Source organism: Rosa rugosa, chromosome 2, assembly GCF_958449725.1.
Source record: "Rosa rugosa chromosome 2, drRosRugo1.1, whole genome shotgun sequence".
In the NCBI taxonomy this organism is placed as follows: domain Eukaryota; kingdom Viridiplantae; phylum Streptophyta; class Magnoliopsida; order Rosales; family Rosaceae; genus Rosa; species Rosa rugosa.
In genome coordinates this window covers 47,266,248-47,287,711 of record NC_084821.1, presented here as the reverse complement: position 1 = coordinate 47,287,711, position 21,464 = coordinate 47,266,248, and the positions used below count along the sequence as shown (strand labels likewise).

At 38.4% G+C, this 21,464-nt stretch overlaps 1 protein-coding gene and 2 long non-coding RNA genes across 4 annotated transcripts in view; 1 reads left to right on the top strand and 2 right to left on the bottom strand.

The window, feature by feature from the left end:
• Window positions 1-21,464, bottom strand: part of LOC133728773 (G-type lectin S-receptor-like serine/threonine-protein kinase SD1-1) — a 37,774-nt gene that overhangs the window by 11,616 nt on the left and 4,694 nt on the right. The gene's annotated exons all lie outside the window — the stretch shown is intronic.
• LOC133732566 (uncharacterized) lies at window positions 3,722-8,012 on the top strand. 2 transcript variants are annotated; one of them, XR_009857184.1, is made up of 3 exons: window positions 3,722-4,127; window positions 5,699-6,696; window positions 6,842-8,012. It is a non-coding gene; the product is annotated as an uncharacterized LOC133732566 (long non-coding RNA). The 2 variants fall into 2 exon arrangements; XR_009857185.1 differs by having other exon boundaries at window positions 5,699-6,760.
• On the bottom strand, window positions 16,855-20,088 carry LOC133734486 (uncharacterized). Its single transcript, XR_009858338.1, has 3 exons — window positions 19,952-20,088; window positions 18,804-19,877; window positions 16,855-18,610 (listed from the first exon to the last, which is right to left on the bottom strand). It is a non-coding gene; the product is annotated as an uncharacterized LOC133734486 (long non-coding RNA).

The window sequence follows — 21,464 nt, the reverse complement described above, 5'->3', positions numbered from 1 at the left end:
CCACCACATGAATGAACAATACTAACAAATTAGATTCTACTTGAGAATCTCGAGTCTTATCGAGCCTCCACCACAATTATTGTACATGCATTCATTAGTACTCGAGAATGTTTCATTCTTACTTAAAGATGAATCTGCTTCAGATGATGAATATTTTCCTACATATAAACCTGGCCTTTTGGGTTGAGGCAAGGCACTCTTACCACCTAGCATCAGAACCACCGCCGACATGGTCGGCCTATCTTTGGGAAGCTCTTGAACACAAAGAAGACCGACATGTATGCAATGCAATGCTTCTGAGTTCTGATAGAGTGTAAAATTCCCTTAAGCATTCGTCAATCGCCTCGAAGGGCCTTCCTTCTTTCCACATTCTCCACACCTAATCAATACACTTAGACATTCATCTACACAATATTCATTTGACATTCTCCACACCATTCTCCATTTCTTTGTTTATAGGGGCTTCCTCATTCACTTCATTTGCCTGCGACGACGTGTGGGTGCTGTTGGCGCCTTTGGAAGAATGGATTGGATTGGTGTGTTGGGATATTCAATTTAGTGCCTAGCTCGTGCTGCTCGGATTGAGCAGAGTCTTTGTGGGAATTGGTTTTGGTCTGTGAAGGGATGAGATGGAAATTTCTCGTAAGGGGTTGATTTTGAATTTTTGTTGTTTAGGGAGAGGTTGATGACTAGTATGTATTGGGCTGGGGCCCAACAAAGCCCATTGAATTTGGTAAGCATCTTGACACTAACTATTTCAAAACTTTGTCGCTTCAATTTGGTGAGAAAATATAATATATATATATGTATCTCAGAATTAGAGATTTTAGAACCTAGTTAAGCTGGGATACTCATTCTAATGTCTTTATTATTATCATTAATATTTAAATTTTGACACATCCGGGGGGACGTATTACTTGTACCCTCAGTGTTTGAAGCTTTAAAATAATCCTTGTAGATACATCCTGAAGAAAATCAGGAGGCTCATCTATCTGTCAGGTCAATATTATGACCCAAACTAGCAAAGTGGGCTAAATCTATCTACCACACTGTTTTTTTTTTGGTCAAACATCTACCACACTATTTGCTTCTCTAAAAAAGTGTCGAATTATAATAAACTCGAAAGCATGAAAGTAAGCTTTACAATCGTCAATAACTCGAGTCATCTCCAAATAATCATCTCCATTATGATGCAGAGCATTCACCAACATAGAAAAGTCACTCTTCATCTCAATGAACTTCCATCTTGATGTATAACCCTGCCTTCAGTGCCTCTGTAAAACAGTACAGCGCACTGCCAACATGAGGCAGCGTTCTCGTCGACCATGCACCTAGGAACTCAACTGCATCACCTCATCCAAATACACCTACGCCTTCACAATCAGAACCTTCTTTAAATGCCCATCCAAGTTCAGTTTTATTCTCCTCCTTGGTGGAAAGACCAATTAGTAGCCTCCCTCATTTTTGTTCCCTTCTTCTCTCCCACAGGATTAAGGCGCTGATACTCATTCAATAATAATCTAGACCATGCAGCAGCATGCATGGGAACAAAAGTCCCACCATTCCAAACAAGGTTGTTTTTTTAGGGTTTAGGGTTTTGGATTATAATTTTAGCATGGATTGATTTTCTGTTATGAATTTTGGATATGAGTTTGTTATGCTCGGATTTGAATTTATGATTTATGTTGATTTTCGATGAATTATTTTTCGAGGTGATTTCCGGAATTAAACATTATATTTTTATTAGTCGATTTTGAGATTTTTGAAAGGTTTTCAAGAATTGAATTTTTGAGGAAATTATATTCATTTATTAATTCTTGCTTATTTGTTGATTGATTTGAGAATATTCTTTTGGCGTGTGGGACACATCGTTGATTTATTTGATTATCATGAGATTTACTGAGTACGGTTGGGAAACGTACTCGTGACTTTATTTGCAAGATTATGGGGAACTCTTATTGGTTTTTGGTTTTCGTATGATTTTGCTCCACCATACCTGGGTCGTTTTATTTTATTGCTACCTAGCCTATTAGTACTTCTTCCCGTTTATTATGTGTTTGTGGGTGAGTTGAGCAAAGAGCCTGGGAGGCTCCCTTACTCATATGGTGATAACTTTTTCCCCATACTCTACTGTTACTTGACTAGCAGGGGTAGTCCGATGTCTCTTAACCAGCAGGGCTGGTATGTTTTCACGAGTTTTCGAGCTTAAAAAAAATTGTTTTATAAATGTTTCATGCATTGGATTTTATAAAGGGATTTTATGAAGGAATAAACGTGGGAAAGTATAAATTCTCTTTTCTTTACATTACTTATTTTTATCCACTCACGCTAATATTTCTATGTGCTTTCCCTTTGGGCCTTTTGGTTTCAAATGCCCAGTTCAAATGCCCAGATTCGAGGCATAGTGACATTGCTGGCAATGGACTGAGCATCATGAACCTGCGGCTGCAACGAGTAGTCTGCCAGAATCGGCAGCAATGCCGAAACAAACGTCGTCCTCTCCTGCTGCACATCCTGCAAAGCATAAGCCAGCCGTATGTTCTCCTCAATTATATCTTGCCTGTACACCAGAGCCTTGGAAGCAGCATCAGCAAGATCCTGCTGCTGCTGATCAAATACCAAACGCATATAAGCAATGCGACCCTCGAGAACATGCTTTTCGTTCCGAATCTGTGCTTCTTTCATCGAGTAATCCCCCAGCTGCTTCCGCAATTGCATGATCTCCTGCTCATTTTCATGAATCTTGATCACAAGATTCTTCTCGCCGGGATGATCCAATCGCATCAACCCTTCCCCGGAATTCACCCGCGGCGGATCATAATATTCCCCTTCCGTGCTGTATCCCCCATTATCGGAATTGGGCGCCCTAGCTTCTTGATTATCTCCTGAATTGTTCGCTTCCGGACGAGCCGATCCTGCCAGATCGAGAGACGACCGCAGCGCCATCGATGATGGTTCGTGGAGTTGCTTACGTCTGTGGAGCTCGAGAGTCCTATATTCGAGCTCAGACCTCAAGCGGATGTTCTCCTCGACCTGTCGCTTGATGGTGGCCTCGGCAGCTTCGACGGCCTTCATGACCTGGAACAAGCCAATGTCGTCGGTTTCGGAGGACCGACTAGGATCAGGGCTGGGAGTCCTCGTCAACCCTGAAAATTTCTCCGCAATTCTCCAATCGAGTCCGTTCTCCATCTCTCTTAGTTTGTGTGTGTGTACAGTGGGGGGGGTCACTTCATTTCCATGTGAATTGGTTTTTCTACTGTTGTTGGCTGCTGTTGCCGCCTTTGGAAGAATGGATTGGATTATTCAAATTAGTGCCTTGCTCGTGCCGCTGGGATTGAGGCAGAGTCTCTGTGACAGAATTGGTTTTGGTCTGTAAAGGGAAAGGATGGAAATTTCTCGTAAAGAGGGGTTGATTTTAAATTTTCGTTGTTCAGGGGGTGGAGGGGGGATGACCAGGTCTCGTACTTTTTGGGCCCGGCAGCCGGGTCCACCACCCAACAAAGCCCATCGAATTTGCTTAATACCTGCCACCTTGACACTAGTGTTCTAAAACGCGGCCGCCTAGGCTGCCTAGGTGCTGGGCGGCGCCTCTCCGCCTCGAGGAATGCATAATCAGAGCTTCTAGGCGTTTCTGAGTTAGGCGAGTGCCCAGGAGGTTGGGTGGGCGTTTTTTTTTTTTTTTTTTTTTTAAATTCCCGAGATTAAGACCTAAAGTCCCAAATTGGGTCACTTCGTCTCAAAGAGTCAAAGGCCAAAACGCCGCTAACTGAGCAGTCTGAGCTAGAGATATCTCCTCCGTGCTCGACCTTCTTTCTGTCGCTAACTCGCTGGTGAGCCTCTCTCTCTCTCGCTCAGTGGCTCAGTTGCTGTCACTCTCTCTCTCCTTGTCGCTCTCTATTTCTGTCTGCGGTCTGCGCGCGGCTCAACTCTGGAACCAGATCAGAACCGGCTCTGCGTGCGGCTCTTTATTTCTCTCTGGGGCTCTTCGTCGCTCTCTCTTTCTCTCTGGGCGCGCGGCTGAACTCTGAAGCATATCGAAAGCTTCTTCGCCCCTCCGCTCCAGTATCGACTCTTCCTCCACCATCTTAACCTGCAACTTCACAGCTCCTCCCCTCAGCTTCTCCACGGTAAGTTTGAGAAATTGATAATCTTTGCTTGAATTGATAATCATAATCTGGAAATTGGTAATCTTTGTTCTTGTTGACTGTTGAGTTGTTGGCTTGTTGCTGGAAAATGGAAATTGATAATCTTATTGTTCTTGTTGCTGGAATTGATAATCATCTGTTGAGTTAGGTTGTTCTTGTTGAGTTAATCTTATTGTTCTTGTTGCTGGAATTGATAATCATCTGGAATTGAACAACTCTCAAATTGTTCTTCTTGAGTTAAGTTGTTGCTGGAAACTGGAAAGTGATAAACTGATAATCATCTTGTTGATAAATTGAGCAATTTTATTACTCTCTGAGTCTTTATAAGTTTATATATTTTTAATTACATAAATAAAATCTATAAAAATAAAATAAAAATTAAAAAATACAAAACCGCCTAGGCGCTCCTCCCCAGCCCACCGTCCGACTAGCGCCTAGCGATTTTTTGAACCTTGCTTGGAACTAATCATTTCCAAATTTTATCTTGGTGAGCAAATATTTCTTAGGAAAATCAGATGTATAAAGGGGGTAAATTTCTCAGCCCTGTTTTAACGTATCTTTCCCTTACACACATGTTGTATTTTAGTCATTTATATGTATTACATAAATGGGCGGTTGATGCTCTTCATTGTTGTCAAAAGCATTCAATAGTGCAATACAATTAGGATGGTTGAATGATATTTGATCCGACTAATATTTGTAGAGTGTTCAAATTCTGAAGAGGTAAAAATTAGTTGATTACAAATAGAAGATAGGAGAATGAGTAATTTCACCTAAGGGATAAACATAAGAACTGCTCTTAATTACTTTGTTTCTAAACATATTAAGTTAAAGTTGAAGTTGACGCATTGCATGGGTTGTTGAACCGGTTTGTGTGAACAAGGTTTGTCAACTTTAACTTTAACATTATCTGTTTTAGCATTAACTCACATTTTGAGTTTTCTTTTTCTTTTTAAATAATAATACATGTATCACAAACTCACAACACGAGTGGGTAATTAGAGGAGGGGTGAATGAGCAAGTTCACCTTAGGAATGAATCCAAGTATTATATATCCATATATGCTACGAGGCTATCTTCTCTATTTTACATTAATTCTTATATTTTATAAATATATCATTTTCGCGAAAACAAAAAATGATAAAGGTTGAATTCCAAGTTACCTATAAGATACAATACTGACTTCTTTCAAGGGAAAAGAGCGTTGAATATCCATCATAAGTAGGAATTCTTAAGTCATTTTCTATTGAATCAAATTTTTCTATGTATGTCTTGCAAACTAAGTTATTATCTTCCAATATTTAACACTTTTGACAAAAGTTAAATCATATTGTCAACTGGAGAGAGTCTTTTCTTGTGTGCTAAGCATTTATGAATTATGAGTATTAAAAAGCAGTATATACATCATGAGCTCTATATAATTTGACATTGAAATCATTATGTGCATGGTTGATAGGAGCGTAATTGTACATTATTTATATCAAATTCCTTTATATTTTCATTGTTAGTTCTTGATATTTTCCAGTTATTTGCTTTGTTTATATGTTTTGTAGGTATTTAGAGCAAAGGAGAAGAAAAGAAGCAAAAGAGGGATTGAAAGCCAAAATCAGCAAATCTGCCTGTGCAGATCATTCAACTTCGACAAAGTACTGAGAGCATCTCAGGATGATCCAGATAATGATCTTTATATTCAGAGAAAGCCTCGGATATCTAGTTTCCAAAACTTTTTACGGTTCGTGAATATGATTTTTTTAGAAGAAGATATGACGAATTTAGTACAAGGAGGTCAGGCTGCACACGAATTTGAGTCCAAAGAAGGAAAGATTGTCTCCTAGAGCTATAAGGGAAGAAGAATTAAAAGTCCTTCTTTAATTAGAGATCAAATTCCTTAGTTCTTGGAAGAGAAGAAGTCTTGACGCAATAACTATATAAAAAGGGGCAATTACTAATTGTATGCATTTCAAAAGCACAATTATAACATTATTAGTACGACCTAGGGATTGGGGTCGTCTCTCACCAGGCCACCTCCATGGGCGAGCCTCCTCTAGTCTGCCCGTGGAGTTTTCTTCAGCCATTCTCTGACACAAGATCTCCTTCTTCTACATCTGAACAGAAAATTCACAAGGCAAAGACCTTTGCATCCATTGTTGCAGGTTCGGAGGGAACCCAAGCTCCTATCAGCCAGCTACCAGCGCCAACAATTCGTGGAGACACGGTTTATGTGAAGATCAATGAGAGAATCTATCAAGAACAATTATCAGCCTGCCGAAATAATTTGATCGGTCGATTGCTACTCCGTAAGGGCACTATTCCATTGAAAACTGAAACTCTAAAGTCTTCTCTGCATACTCTTTGGGGTCCGTTGGGTCCGTGGTGTCTGGTCCCCATTGGCAAAGGGTATTTTGACATTCAATTCAATTCTGAAGCAGATATGTGCAAAGTTTGGGGCGGTGGGACTTGCACTCTCGAATCTGGGATTTTTCGTCTGTCTCAATGGAAACCTAATTTCAGGCCAGGTGATGTGCTTCCCCAAACACATGCACAAATCTGGGTACGTATTTCAGGCCTTAGTCAGGAGTATTGGCACCAACAACTGATAGGAGCATTTTAATGTGGTATTTTAATAGTTAATTCCTCATATTTTGCTTAGTTAATTCCTTAACGAATCGTTTTTTAACTCAATTTCTATTTTTTAGGTACATTGGAGTAGATGATGATGAAATAAGTGTTAGGTCCATAAAATGATGGAGAAAAATGGAAATGCACTAAAAAGGTCAACTTTACACATTTTCCTACTCCGGCTAGGAGAAACCAAGCCAAGCAAGGAAGAAGGAGCGACCACCTGACAAAATGAACTTCAAATGAGCTGAAACCTTCTAGATCCATTCTAGACATCCTAAGAAACATTTTTTATGAAGAGTGGAAGGCCTTCAAACAGTCAGCCCAATTTTTTGCATAAGCAAAATTGGAAAACTGGACCTGTAAGGAGTCCAGCAGTGATTCCAGCCCATAGGAATGGAAAAAAGTTCTGAAAATTTGACAGCATGATCTACACTCATGGTGGATCATTTCATATGAAGAAGTCACGGGTAAAATCTGAAGTCTTGGTAGAGAATTAATTGAAGGAAAAATGAGTAGAAAGTGACTAAAACCTAACAAATTCCATTAGTGTTTAAATATTCAAACCTAACAAATTCCATTAGTGTTTAAATATTCAAACCTAACAAATTTCATTAATGTTTAAATGCTTAAACCTAACCCATCATCATTTGTTTAAGGCCAAATAGTTTTGCTTGGTAGCCTATAAATAGAGGCTACAACAAAGAAGAAAAACACATTCCTTCATCCATTTCATCTTCTTTGTCTCTCCATTTCCTTTCCATTTTCCTTAACATTCCTTCATCCATTTCATCTTCTTTGTCTCTCCATTTCCTTTCCATTTTCCTTAACATTCCTTCATCCATTTCATCTTCTTTGTCTCTCTATTTCCTTTCCATTTTCCTTAACATTCCTTCATCCATTTCATCTTCTTTGTCTCTCCATTTCCTCTCCATTTTTCTCTAGTTCTTAGTTTCATTTCATTCTCTAGCCTTCTAGTTCTGCATTTTCAAGTAAAGAGGAGAAGAAGAAGGAGCCGTGAAGATCATATCCTCCATCGTCCACCTTGAAGGCTTGCTTCCAAGATTCAAGATTCTAACGTTTCAAGCTCTCCATCTCCATCTCCAACTCACGGTGTAATTCTATCTTTTTCCTTGTAATTTCTTTTGGTTTTCTTTGTTTGGATTTGTAGAACTATGAATTGTAGTTAACAATAACGTTTAGGGCAAAGTTTAAGCCCAATTTCTATATTTGAATAAAGATTTCGAATTCCATAATTGTGATTCTAAGTTGCTTATGTGAGTTTGTTCGATTGAATTTGCTTGACAGAAAACTTTTATATGTTTATCTTATTTGGGTCGACACTTATAGGATTTGCATGTAATTGGTGCTAGATTTTGGTAAATGATTCACCTAATAGTTTTGTGAACCTAAATCACAAGTAGTAAAGCCTTTGGACAAAGGTCGAATTCAATTGAAGAGGATTGCAAATAGGTGAACTTATTCATAACTAGGTTGTGCACTTAAGTTGATAACCTTTCTCTATGCTTCTTGCATTGAACATGTTTTGATTAGCTAGCTTTCTAGACTTTGACTGCATGTTTAATAGGATTGATCTAGGTGCTTTCATTTGGATTAATTAGTTAAGGAAAGTAAAATATGGGAAATCATTTGCTTCGAATGTTTCACATGATCAACTTCTTTCTCATGACTTGGATGATCAATTATAGGGTTTGAATCGAATTTGATTACATGGAATTGGTTTTGATCTTTGTTTCTTATATTCCACCCTTGTATATGTGTTTTTACATTTTCTTTATTTCATTTAATTTTAATTCCAATTCTATAATCCCAAAACCCCCTTATTTGTGTTCACTTGTATATATTTCTATTCTTTATATTATTTTTGTAAATAATACTTTGTTATTTTAATTCTTTATTTATTTTTGCAATTACAGGTGTACCCTCAATCCCCGGCTAGAACGATCCCTACTTATTCTATACTAACAACTATATTTTGCAGGGTTAAATTGCGCGCTTGCTTTTAGCGTATCAACAACACATTCTAGAAATTGCTCGGGGAGTGAGCACCCCGTTGCAATTGGATGCGGCAACTAAAGAACAAAGATATGGATATTATGCTAGAGTGTTGGTGGATGTTGATCTGTTGGGTGCTCTTCCTATGTCCATTATGGTTGAAAGAGAACACATCTATTTTCCAGTAGGTATCGAGTATGAAAACCTACCTCCTTAGTGCTCTCATTGTGGTTTGATAGGCCATGAAAGGATAAACTACAGGCAACTAAAGTCCAAGGAAGTTCCTGCGAAACATAAAGAGGTTCGTCAACAATATCGTATCAAGACTAAATTGCAGGAAACCCGTGTTCAAGAGGCTAGCTTCTCTGACGCACATGCCATTAACGATATTGACGGTAATGTTGTTACTTTGAATGCCATAGAGCAACCTTTGATAGGTGATCAGATTCTCCATTCCGGTAATGATCAAGTGGCTTCACCTAATGAGACTTCCATTCAGGCTCCCATCCAAAGTGATGTTGTTGTGGCTCTTGTCAATACTGTTTTGGAGGAAGCAGCGGCTGAGGTGATGGAGGAACAGGCTCAAAGGGTGAGGGAGGAGAATAATTCTAACCTAGCCTCTAAAGATGCATCTGATGCTTCAGACACAGATATTAGTGATTCACCTACCCGTACTTGGGGGGATATTTTTGAGGAGGAGAGGGTTGAAGGTTTAAACAGAGAGGCTCCATCTAGTGCTCCACCAAGCCTTGGTCCATCTCCTGGTTTTGTCAAATCTAATGTGGCTTCAGAAATTGATGCGGTTGCAAGATTTGTTAATGGTGAGGATATTGATGGGTTTATTCCAGTTCTCACTAAATCACAAAAGAAGTTGGAGAAAAAGAAAAAAAAAAAAACCGCTAACGCTTCTCTCGATCGTAATACTCCATACCCATCAAGGGTTCGAAACAAGCCTCTCCGTCTTAGATGAAGCTCCTTTATTGGAATATTTGTGGTATTGGCAACTCTGATACCCGTGCAGAATTATCAAATTTTTGTTCTAAATATCACCCAGATTTGGTTTGCATTTCAGAGCCAATGATTCCTTTTGACTCTGTTCCTGCTGCTTACTGGGCTTCCTTGAATCTACGACTAATTTCGGTAAATGATAGAGGTACTCTTCTTCCAAATATCTGGCTTCTTGGTTCTCTACATATCTCTTCTCCTACACTAGTGCTCTCTGCAGATCAACACATTACTATTCAGATTACTTTGGAAGGCACTCTTACTCAACTATCTTGTGTCTACGCGGCTACAACTGCACTCAAACGTCGCAAGTTATGGTCAGATTTATTACTTCATCGTCAACAAACCACTATTCCATGGATGGCAATAGGAGATTTTAATGGAGTATTGGGGGCTCATGAGGCCATGAATGGTAGTATCCCTGCGCGTTCATCTTGTGAGGATTTTCGCAATGCCACAGAACGATGTAATTTCACTCATCTTGATACTTCTGGGGCTTTCTTTACATGGTCTAAAAGGTGCGGTCAGAAGCACTTGGAACGACGGCTTGATCGCTTATTATGTGATGATGGCTGGTTTGATGCTTGGCCATTTACCAACTGTATAGCTCTTCCCCGAGTGGTTTCTGATCATAATGGTTTACTTTTTTCAGCTAGTAAGTCTTTACCAGGGGGTCCTAAACCTTTTCGTTTCCAATATATGTGGCTTCTCCACTCTTCTTTCAAGGAGTTGGTGGCAAAATGTTGGTCGACCACCAGGCCAGCTGGTTGTCCCATGTATGTGACACTACAAAAATTAAAGGTCTTGAAGTTATGCCTTAAGCAATGGAACAACACGGTATTTGGGAATGTTCATAGAAACTTGGAGTTGGCCGGAGTTGGCCTGTGCTAAGTTGACTGCAATTCAGCAAGATATTGCTTCTAATGGTTCTACTGATATTAACTTTGAGGTTGAGGTTCTTGCAAAGGCCGATGTTCTTAATGTGGTTAAGCATCAGGAGGCTTTTTGGAGGGATAGAGCTCATGTTAAATGGTTTACCGAGGGGGATAAATGCTCAAATTTTTTCCATGCTTATGCCCGCAATAAGGCAAGGCACTCTTCAATGCATTGCTTACAGGTTGGGGGAAATCTTCTTACTGATCCACAAGATATTGCTAATCATGTTGTTGAGTTTTATAAATCGTTATATGCTTCAGATGCTCCAAGTGGTGTAGTTGATTTCTGCAAGGTCATTCCCTCCTTGGTTTCTGAGGATGATAATTCAGTTTTGGTTTCTATTCCCACTGCAGAAGAGATTCGACTTGTTGTTTTCTCTATGGACCCTTCTAGTTCTCCTGGTCTAGATGGTTTTCCCGGCTCCTTTTACCAAAGTTGCTGGGATATTGTTGGTAATGATGTTATTGGCTTTGTGCAATTCTTTTTCCAACAAAATTGGTTATATACAAATGCGAATTCTAACTTCATTGTGTTAATTCCAAAGTCAGAAAGGGGCAAATATGATCTCTCAATTCAGGCCAATTTCTTTGGCCAATTTTTTATTTAAGATCATTCCGAAAATTATGGCAGATCGTTTGGGTCCTATAGCTTCACGTATTATTTTAGCTCATCAAACTGCCTTTCTTAAAGGTCGTCGTATTGCAGATTGCATTGGCCTTGTTTCTGAGGGCTTCAATCTATTGGATAGGAAAATCTACGGAGGCAATGTGGGCATTAAAGTTGATATTGCCAAAGCATTTGATACTCTTAATTGGCAATTTCTTTTCAGGTCTTAGAGAGGTTTGGGTTCTCCTCAAGATTCAGAAATTTAATTCAGACTATTTTAAATTCTGCTAAGCTGTCAGTCTTGATTAATGGGATGCCACAAGGTTTTTTTTCATGTGCTCGAGGGGTAAGACAAGGGGATCCTCTATCTCCTTTATTGTTCTGCATTGCGGAAGAAGCACTAAGTCAAGGACTGTCCTCTCTTTGATGCTCGAAAGATCAAACCTATTTCTATGAAAAGGAGTTGTCTAATGACTCATGTGCTCTATGCTGATGATCTTTTTATTTTCTATCGAGGGGATATATTTTCTCTTAACTGTTTGCAGCTCTTTTTGGATGAGTATGGTGCTGCTTCAGGTCAACTAGTAAACAAAGAGAAGAGTACCTTTTATACTGGTGACAACTATTCTCATCGGCGTAGGGTTATCAAACGTTTATTGGGCTTCAAGTTAGGTACTACTCCACTTACTTATCTGGGTGTTCCTATATTCAAGGGGAAGCCTTGACGTATACACCTTCAAGCAATTGCGGATAAGGCTAAATCTTGTCTTGTTGGCTAGCAAGGCAAGTTGTTGTCCATGGCGGGCTGTGTTCAGTTGGTTCATGATGTATTTCAGAGTTTGCTTATTCATAGTTTCTCTATGTACTTGTGGCCTTCTTCACTATTGAAACACTTGTCTACATGTGCTCGAAACTTTATTTGGTCTGGAGATTTATCAAAAAGAAAACTTGTCATCATTTCTTGGCGGCAGGTTTGTGTGCCAAAGAAGGAAGGGGGCCTTGGGCTACGTGATCTCAAGTCTCTTAACTTGGCAACTTTGATATCTCTTAGTTGGTCTACTCTCACATCGGGTTCGATATGGAGCAGCTATGCATCTCAACGGTTTTCTATTGGCGGCAATATGAAATATCGGTATTTCAAGTCCTCGGTTTGGCATGGTTTAAAGGTAGTTCTTCCTTTCATTTTTCATAACTCGAAGTGGCTTATTGGTGATGGAAAGTTGGTGAATTTATGGATGGACAAATAATTGAATGCCCCCTTAATTGTAAAATTACAAGCTCCGAATTTTCCCAAACGTTTGATGAGTAAGATGGAAAATTTTATTACTAATCAGCAATGGACCTTGCCCAGTGAATTTTCAATTTCGTTTCCGGTTTTGGCAGCTAAAATTCTTCAGATTCCACTACCAATTGAACCTGAAAGTGTTGTATTAATTTGGAAGCCTTCAAGCTCAGGTTCTTTCTCTTTTTCTGATGGATATCATCTTGTCCGACAATCATTTTCAGAAGATGAGTGGGTTTCTAAGGTTTGGCATTCTTTCATTCCACCACGGTTATCTTTACTGGCATGGCGCCTTTCCTATGATAAACTACCTACTGATGTGCAGCTTCAAAAACGGGGTATCCCAACAGTGTCTGTTTGCCAACTTTGTACTTTGGCTATATTGAGGATTCTACTCACTTATTTGTCACTTGCTCGTTTGCGCAACATGTTTGGCAATGGCTAGCATGCTGTTTTGGGACTTTCTTACCAACTGGTGGCACTATTGGTGGATTATTTACCTCCATTATTGGCAAGTCTTTCTCTCCCCAACTAAAATATATTTGGCTTGCTAGTTGTCTCTATGCTCTTATGGCTATATGGAAAGCTCGCAATAAGCTTAGATTTGAGGACAAGCTCCCTTCCCTCATGCGAATTTTCAGCTCTCTCAAGGCCTGGCTTCGCTTTGCTGCTCCTTACATGCCAGGTTATTCAAATGGTTTGGTTGACACTCAGTTTTTGGTTGGGTTGGGTATTCAACCTATTCCTAAAAATCGAGTAGCGCCTGATATGCTTATATTTTCCAATATTTTTGTGCTTCTTAATCTTGATATTTATGTCTAGTTCTCCTTGTTTATGGTTCATTTACTTAGTTTAGTGTGTTCATAGGTATGAAGAGCAAGGATGAGAAAAAGAAGGAAAAAGAGAGGAAAAGGATTGAAGGTGCTTTGCAATCCTAAAAACTGAAGCAGCCTCTGCAGAATGGCTAACTTTGAGGATTAAACTGTACTGATCCAGAGACAACCAGAAAACGAACCTTATATGCACGGAAAGCCCTGAATGTCTAGTTTCTGGAGAATTTTACGGTTCGTGATTTCGATATTCCTAGAGGGAGATATGGTAGTTTAAGTACAGGCAGTTCAGTCGATACGCGGATTTGTGATGTGTTTCCAAAGGCTCGAGTTTTCAAGGCCTGAATGACTTAGCAAAATTCTGGAAAAATTGACATAGCATTATGGACCATTTGAGAGCCCAAACATATGTTTCCTTAGAATTTTAGGGTGCCACATCACCTTTCTTTTGTGCTAAGTTATTAAGGAGTTCCAGAGGCCTAAAGTAAGAAGGAAAAGTTGCATCTTATTCCTTTTATGTGTCAAGATGGAGAAGTACCATTCACCATCAGATTTTCACCAAAGAAAGCTGCTGTCATCACGTGTTCACCTTCCATCTCCATTCAACAAGTTCTTTTATGTTTTTAAGATTTTCTATTATGTTTTCTTTGAACATGAGTAGCTAAACTCCTTTTCTAGGGCTAGGATGAGGCCCTAGCATGATTGTTTACATGTTTTGATATTCAATTGATGGATTAATAGTTTCTTTTTGATAAATTCTTAATCTCTGCTTGAATTGTTGCTTATGTTAAAGTTCTATTGATTCGCGACCTTTAGGGCTTTGCATCTAGTTATCAAAAGATGAATTTGAGGCGTACCTGCAATATAATTCAAATTAGCTTCATGAGATAAAGAATTGTGAATTACATTATTGTCGTACCTGAAGTAATGGTTTGCATGATTCCCTTGTTTTCTAGAATGTAATGAGTCCTATATGTTAAATTTATGCCGTACCTGGATAGATTGCATGCTAGGATATACGATCTCTGCCGTACCTGGAGAGAATCATACACTTAAGGAAAACTATGGTCTAAGTGTCGTACCTGAACTTAGATACGGGAATTGTTATCAAAAGAAACGAAAGAATCCATTGGTTGGTTCAAAACGTAGATAAGATTGCTTGTGGTTGATTCCGACACCCTAGGCTCATCATCATCATATTTTTACTTTCAATCATTATAGACTCTTTTCAATTTCAGTTTATTTAGATTCACTTTTTAAGTTTCTGTTTTCAAGTTATTTTCCCATTATCAACAACTCTTTACAAAACCGTGAAAATCATAGTCTTAGTTTGAGTCATTGTGTGTGTCTTAATCGATTTGTGTTTCTTGTTTTGTGTGTTTTTGGTTTTAATTAATTTAGGTTTTCATATTGTGAATTGACTTAATATCCTCGTGGGAACGACAACCCCTTCTCTTCCATTACTATACTACATCCACCCTGTATACTGGGTATTCAACCTATTCCTAAAAATCGAGTAGCGCCTCGGTTAGTTCTCTGGCACCCTCCAATTTTTCCTTGGATTAAGTTGAATACTGACGGTCTTGCAAAGGGTAATCCAGGACCTGCAGCTTGTGGTGGGGTGTTTCATGACACCGGTCATTACATTGGAGGTTACTGTCAAGGATTGGGACACAAATCTGCCTTCTACTCAGAGCTTATGGTTGTGATCATTGGGATTGAATATGCCTTCCAGTATGGTTGGCGATGCCTCTGGCTTGAATGTGATTCGAGTAGTGTAATTGCATGCATCAAATCCTCATCTTTTGTTCCACCTTGACTGCTTCGAATTGTATGGCTTACTTGCTTAGCACGTATTAGAGCAATGACCTTTCATTGTTCCCATATTCTTCGGGAAGGAAATACGGTGGCTAATAGAATGGAAAACATGGGCTTACTTTCTCCATCACTGGTATGGCATGTTTCTCCTCCGCCTAATATATCTCCTTATCTTCGTATGGATGATCTGGGATTCCCTTACCTTTGCCATGTTAGGAAAATTTGAGGTTTTGCTTAAATTTTTTCACTTCCTTTTGTCTTTCTTTCTAGCTTTTGGGGTAAGGTTTATGCATCAAATCCTCATCTTTTGTTCCACCTTGGCTGCTTCGAATTGTATGGCTTACTTGCTTAGCACGTATTAGAGCAATGACCTTTCATTGTTCCCATATTCTTCGGGAAGGAAATACGGTGGCTAATATAATGGAAAACATGGGCTTACTTTCTCCATCACTGGTATGGCATGTTTCTCCTCCGCCTAATATATCTCCTTATCTTCGTATGGATGATCTGGGATTCCCTTACCTTTGCCATGTTAGGAAAATTTGAGGTTTTGCTTAAATTTTTTCACTTCCTTTTGTCTTTCTTTCTAGCTTTTGGGGTAAGGTTTATGTCCCCCCCCCCCTTCTTTAGGTTGTATTTTCTTTGTATCACTACACCAAAAAATGAAACAGACAACGGGTAAAATTCGTTGTCTGATTTGGGCGCTCACCGTTGTGTATCGGAGCGTTGTGTGTTTAAAATTTGCACAACGGTGCAACATCGTTGTCTGATATGCAATCAGTCGACAGATTTTCGTTATCACCGTTGTGTCTTCTCTCGGCAGATGCTAGGCAAAGCTGCTGCACAGCATGGCAAATGCATCATTCATACAACAGAACTTGTTTTCAAACTGTTGTTGGAAAGCCTAGTCAGACAACGTGTTCTTTGATGTCATCGTCGTCTGATATACAATCACACTTCAGTTTTAATGTCTGTTTGTTGTGTGAATTAGTTTTGGACAACATTAGTTCAGTTTTTATCGTTGTGTGATTGTAAAATGAGAAGACATTTTTTCTTTAAAACCATTGTGTGATATGTAAAGAATGCATTGAGTGAATGGCCAGTTTTGTGTATTCAGACAACGTTGGATTGGCACACTATAAAACTGTTGTATGATCAATTTCATTTGCTATATTTTGAGCATAGCTCCATTTTACCTAATGAACATTGATCAATTGGAAACAAAACACACTGCAAATCATCAAATGGATCCACCAAGATGCATTCATATTAGTCATTGTTCCACAAAATCATGAAACCTAAAAGCCAAAGTGGCATATGTTCACTAAACCCAAAAGTAAGATGATCGACCTAGTACTTTGATAATGAATTGGTACATAATACTTGAGAGAAATTAGGACTAATATCAGGAAGTGGTGGGATGTGGGATCAAATCTAGCTCTCCACCTACCTTCCCAGCACCAACTATGCACCATCCTTTATTTGAACAATATGATCTGCAAAGAAAGCAACACACAAGTCAGTATCAAACCATCAACTTTTTCTCTATCTATAGAGAAGGAAAAGTGCATCATCTAAATAGCATGAGAGAGAAAGCGCTTAACTTACATTAGATTTAGGGTCGAGTGAAGTTGATTTATAACACATGTATAAGGTACAAACCCAAAAATGCACCAAAACATATTAAAAGGTAAACATTAGTAGAAGGTAATTTCATTAGGAAAAAAAGAGCATGAATGATTAAAATTTCATTTATGGTACAAAGGATAATTTGGAAAACAAACTGAACTCCCCAAGTATAGCACCAGAACAGCTAAAAATGCATCGTGTTTAAATGCATCTATGAAGACCAAGAAAACCCCTTTCAAATCTAAAACAGTTATACAGAAAATAATCAAAAGGGTTTGATTTCTAAGTCGAAAAAACATGAACTAAAACCATAAAAATTTCCGGAAATACCCAAAATCCTACAAACATACTCATAAGCATTCTAAGAGTAACAATAAGCTGCAAGCTTGAGACAGTTTCAGAAATCTGGTAACAAGAAAGAAAAATTCACCAACAACTATACTTTCAGTGATTTTAAGCACAACTTTCCAGATTTCAAGTAGACATGCAAAGCTACTATTTTGCATAGTTTCATGCTATTCGCAGTTCAAATGGATGGTCAAACAAGAATCGAAAGTGACTGAAATGCTGAATTCTGCAGAAATCCTGAAACAGTGCAGTAACTTCAAAATAGCATAAGTATCTCATTTTAACTCCTTTTTACACAAAACCATGTTCAAAATGATCATTGAAGAGTCTCATTTAAGATATCAAAAAACTGAGAGTAAAACAAGAAGTATAGGTTTTTCGAAAATCATGAAATGCCCCACTGGTTCAGCTAGGGTGTCAAACGCGGGAAGAGTCAGAATATCAAAACAGATTTAGCCACTCATATCAAATGCTTGTAGATACTTGAACCTAGAGATGATAAGCCAATATTGGTAATACTAGAAGAAAAATGCTCAGCAAATTAACAATTCCTAAAATCATGCAGAAAACAGAAATATCACCCAATACTCGATGGAGCTGACAGCTAATTAAACATAACCAATAGCTACCCCAACTATCGAGCTCAACATATCAATGATAGATAAACAAAAAAAAAAACACATTGAAGGAAATCACTACTGACCTCTGCCTTAGCATGGACAGTCTCTTGAAGCTCATAAGGGAACAATGAATTGGACTTTTGTTGAAGGCTCTTCACAACATGGTTGGCTGCATCTTGAACTTGAGGATCATGAGGCTACACATCTTACCATCCTGGAGTATGCCCACCTGATCAAAACCCAATTCAGTCTCATAACCTAGTTCTGAATAATATAAATTCTGGAAATGGTAGAATAACTCCTAACAAGATTTAGGGTCATTTTTCAGTCATGTATACCATAGCTGTTGGCGACCAAGCCTACCATTTTTGTATGAATGCATCTTAAATTAGATGTCTTACATCTACCCAAAAGTTTAAAGCTTCAAATATTGGACTCCACACAATGGAAAAATCAATAAATAGGCAGAAAGAGATAGAGACAGGAATTATCATTGATATGATTTGGAAACGCAAGTACACTACAACACCTTAGTGACTAGTGTTTGTATCAACAGAGAAAAGAAATACTAACAGCAACATGGCATATTTACACCCAATTCATGGAAAATTGGTATACTACAAAGTCTAATACCATAGATATCTGACAAAAGAGGAAACGAGTGAACCTTGTAATTACCTATGAATTCCACTTGGAAACTGAATATGGTGTATTACAGGAAAGTTTAGATCATTGTCTCCCAGATACTCATAAAGCCTAGAACAATAGAGTAAATGGTTCGTGTCAATAGAGTAAATGAATGCCAAGGATTATGAATGAGCACTTGTGGAAAAAAGCAAATAGTATTTCGTCATTGATGAAGTGTCTAGGACAATGCCTCACTGGTTTGGAAGCCTTATCACTGCAATTTTATCTCAACAGTGATTTAATGGAAATTTAGAATTCTTACCTCCTTGCTGCATGCACTCGGCTTATTTTCTCTTCACTGAATGGCAGGTCATAAAAAAGCATTGTAACATCAAGGCCTTTGAGAAGATCCAGAACTTCACAGTAGCACTCATAATGTTAGTGGAAAATACTTGATCATTGAATTTCATAATGCACATCTAGCAAATTATCCTGAATCAAACATGAAACAATTAAGCCTACGATGTAAAATTATAGCAAGTGGTAAAACATTGTTTTCTTCAATTTCTGCAGCTCTTAGATTTATTTCTTTTATACTCTAGACAAAAAAGAAAAAAGTAAACATTTAAATTGCATATGAATGGCTTTGGCATATGATACCAACAGATTGAGAGAGAAAGAAATTGGTAAATAGGTAGTAAGTGAAAGGGTTGAAAATTAATGAAGTTCATATGCATATTCATGAACAGTCAATAAACACATCCCCTGAGCTTCATTGCTTTAAAGCGTAAACATATTCATAATATTTAACATAGAAACCATATTAGTAACAAATAAATAAATAATTATTTTTAAAAAAAGGCCCACTCCTACATGATTATAGTATGATGCACCTATTCACTTTCACCCAATGAATCAGGTAGATAGGAAACAAGAGCCAACAAATTCTATAGTGATATAGTGCTCTGTAATTTTTTAAACATGAGTCTAAATTTCCAACTAGCTCACCATCTTTCTTCACCACTGATAGGAACTTTCGAGATGCTGAAGAGTGGAGAACTATATAGATAATACCTTCTTTATGAGTTCATAGAGATGCTGAAGAGTGGAGATTGAGTAAACTGTCTCTGCCATTAAAATATATAATATCATATTCTGCATCTAGACTTTGCCCTGAACTAACATTAACATCCTTCTCATTGTTTTGTGCATAGGGAAGAAGGTTATGGACTTCACGCCAGTCCGCAGCAAAAAAACAAATTTCCACCCCCATACCACACTGTGTCTCTTGCAATGTTAGGGGTTGGAAGCTTGGAACATTTGCATTTACATTGGGTATTGTGAGACATTGCAGGACCTCAACATTGAAGTCCTAGAAATGAATAGCAGCTGCACCCTGATGCAACATCAGAGGCTTAAGGAATATAATCTAAGATGCTAAATTTACAAGCTTAAGAGACAAAACCTAACCTCAAGGCAGGCAAAGATACCAGGAAGTCCATGGCCACAGCCAAGCTGGAAAATTAATCAAGGAGCATAGTAAGGCATACAGAGGAACGGGTTAAGGGAGATAAGTGACGCTAAATTGTTAGTCTCATCAATACTATTTCTTTATCAATTGCAGATTCACCACAAAAAAATTAACATATATCTCAGACCTTAAAAACACTACAGCCCAACAAAAGAAATTGCACAATATCAATTATCCAAATTGAAGCAACCCCCAAATATTGGTCTATTGCAAGACTCATGAGAATCAATGCTAAAGATGTGCACGAGGCAGCCATCATCAAGATTGTTTATAAGAAGAAGAAGAAGAAGAAGAAGAAGATGATGATGACGACGACTTTTGATAAGCTGATTCTGTTTTGAACAATTCTCTTCCACTTTGTTTGCTTCATCTCTTCTCCCACCCCCATAGCTTTCTCTGCTGCAAAAGATCAAATTATCCCTAAATTTGAACCAAATCTAAACCAGTTATATCGTTTCTGATAAAATGAAACCCAACACAACCAAGCTCTCAATCCTTTCATGAAATAGATATCAGGTGGTAAAGCATTACCCAATCACCACTAAGCTTCTCAAATTTCACACAACCAACAAAATATTCCAGATTTGCTTGATTTATAATATCCTACCTTCAAAATTAGTATAAAACATCATCCACATCTTTTTAATATCAATCAAATCATTAAACCTTAAGAGCCCCAAATAGAAAAATCCATGAGACCCGTCCGCAATTGAAAATAGCAAACAACACAAATTCATACTATCATACTATCAATACATAAAGAAGGCCATTAGATAAATCAAACTCATACAAGAATCGTTAGATGAACGAATACAACCGAGCCATTCCAACAACAATTCACATACAAAAAAAAAAAATCTATGAAGAACAAACCCTAACCTCGAGCTGTGAGACGAATGCGATAAAGGTATTGGAGTCGAAGGTGGAAAAAGGTTGGGTCTTGGACGAGGATTGGACTTATATCAAAGTTGAATAGAGTCGTCGTCACTCAATTACAGAGTCTCACCGGGACATCTAGTCAACCAGCTCCGGCGTCACCAGAGACTTATCTAGATGAGTCATGGAGAGAGACAACAAGGGATGATTAGGGATCTGAGGGATGGGCACTTTACACTTAGGTGTGGAGCTGGGCGCGCTTCGATTGGATGAGGGATTTTCTTTTGAGTTGGACGCGAAGGTTGGCTGTGGATGAAGAGGAAGGTATCTGTGTTTCGGGGAGAGAAGGAGACTGATGAAGAAATTGTGTTTTCATGGTGTTTTGTATGGCGTTGGAAATAAATGAAGTATGAGACACAAGTTGATAGCCCGAACTTAAGTCGTCAAACACCGGGCAGTTGGCTCTTTTTATTTTATATTCATGAATCACACAACACATAAATGAAGTTATGTTGTCTGATTCTGCACATTTAAGTTTGAGCTGAGGCAGCAAGGAGGGGTAGTTCCCGCTTTATG